Source organism: Limulus polyphemus, unplaced genomic scaffold (assembly GCF_000517525.1).
Source record: "Limulus polyphemus unplaced genomic scaffold, Limulus_polyphemus-2.1.2 Scaffold667, whole genome shotgun sequence".
Classification (NCBI taxonomy): domain Eukaryota; kingdom Metazoa; phylum Arthropoda; class Merostomata; order Xiphosura; family Limulidae; genus Limulus; species Limulus polyphemus.
The window spans coordinates 426,428-428,235 of record NW_013666277.1 but is presented as its reverse complement, the minus strand read 5'-3'; the positions used below and the strand labels follow the sequence as shown (position 1 = coordinate 428,235).

The 1,808-nt window shown below is 37.6% G+C and overlaps 1 protein-coding gene across 1 annotated transcript in view; it reads right to left on the bottom strand.

Annotated features, from left to right (window-relative positions):
* The window catches only part of LOC106459841 (kinesin-like protein KIF19), a 33,989-nt gene that overhangs the window by 26,176 nt on the left and 6,005 nt on the right, over window positions 1-1,808 (bottom strand). The window lies entirely within an intron of this gene.

Genomic DNA, 1,808 nt, shown 5'->3' with positions numbered 1-1,808 from the left:
GACTAGAGGGAAGGCAGCTAGTCATCACCACCCACCGCCAACTCTTGATTACTATTTTACCAACGAATAGTGGGATTGACCGTCACATTATAACGCCCCCATGGCTGAAAGGTCGAGCATGTTTGGTGTGACGGGGATTCGAACCCACGACCCTCAGATTGCGAGTCGAGCTCCCTAACCACCTGGCCATGCCGGGGCCTTAAATCTAGATAAAAAGATAGTGAAACGTTTATAACGAAACCATTGTTTGCTAGACACCTGTATTATGCCATTGTTATATTTGCTATATTTAGGTGCAAAGCTACAAAATGAACTAACTTCGTTGTGCCCATAACAAGGATCGAACCCCTAAGTTTTGGTGCTATAAACCCTCAAGATTACCGTATTTTACCTATCATTAAAGTTGTATAGTTGTTTTCGCTTGATAATAATTACTGCCCTAAAAATGATCTAACTAAAATTAATTTGATTAAATTTAATATATCGTGATAAGAATAAAAGCCTGCCACGTCACACTTAAAAAAAAAACAACAAATAACCTTACATATGCTACTGAAAGCTTGCGAAAACTTCGGTTCCAATCAATGTCACCATGGCATCGCCGTCAACATACGTAAATACACTGGAGCGATTTAGAAACGACATGAATGCTGGGATCTGGAAACACACTTAACAGTTATCGGGGTAGAAAGGGGAGGAAATAGTTTGAAGGTTTGGGTTGAAGAACCAAGATGACATGTCGTATCTAAAGTCATAAAACTCACGTCGAAAACATTGTAGATACAATAACACTATTAACACAAGTATTACACAATCAATAACATCGTGTGTGTACACGTTCAGATTTTCGTCAAGGGTTTTGTTTTCTTTCACAATAGGGCGCGAGTTGGCCGTGTGGTAAGACTCTGGATTTCAGAGTTGGCAAACTTAGTTCGAATCCGTGCAATACCACAAAGTACTTCTCGCACTTTAAGCTGTTGGTGTGTTATAAGGGTTACAGTCAATCCCTTAACGAGTATGGTGGGTGGTAGGGTGCTGCTGATTGGCTACATTTCCTATGGTCAGTAATTCTAAATTAGGGACGGCGGCAGATAGGCTTAGTAACTTTGCTATAAACACAAATTATTTCGTCATTAAATCAAAATTTAAATCCTAACAAGTTTACAGAATTACGTGAGTATTTCGAGCTTCTCGCGTGTCCAAAAATTTAAACAACGTCTCTCCTAAAATCACGATTAACTGACGAAAGAATTTTCAAAAATTTTTATTTTTCGAAAATAGTGACAATGATAATTTTAATTTTTGTTTTCTTAAAATATTTCCTAGCTTGTCTTAACTCACAAATACAAAGAATCCCATGTTATTAACCCCAGTCTTAACTCACAAATACAAAGGATCCCATGTTATTAACCCCAGTCTTAACTCACAAATACAAAGAATCCCATGTTATTAACCCCAGTCTTAACTCACAAATACAAAGGATCCCATGTTATTAACCCCAGTCTTAACTCACAAATACAAAGAATCCCATGTTATTAACCCCAGTCTTAACTCACAAATACAAAGGATCCCATGTTATTAACCCCAGTCTTAACTCACAAATACAAAGAATCCCATGTTATTAACCCCACACGTTACTCACAAATACAAAGGATCCCATGTTATTAACCCCAGTCTTAACTCACAAATACAAAGAATCCCATGTTATTAACCCCAGTCTTAACTCACAAATACAAAGGATCCCATGTTATTAACCCCAGTCTTAACTCACAAATACAAAGAATCCCATGTTATTAACCCCACACGTT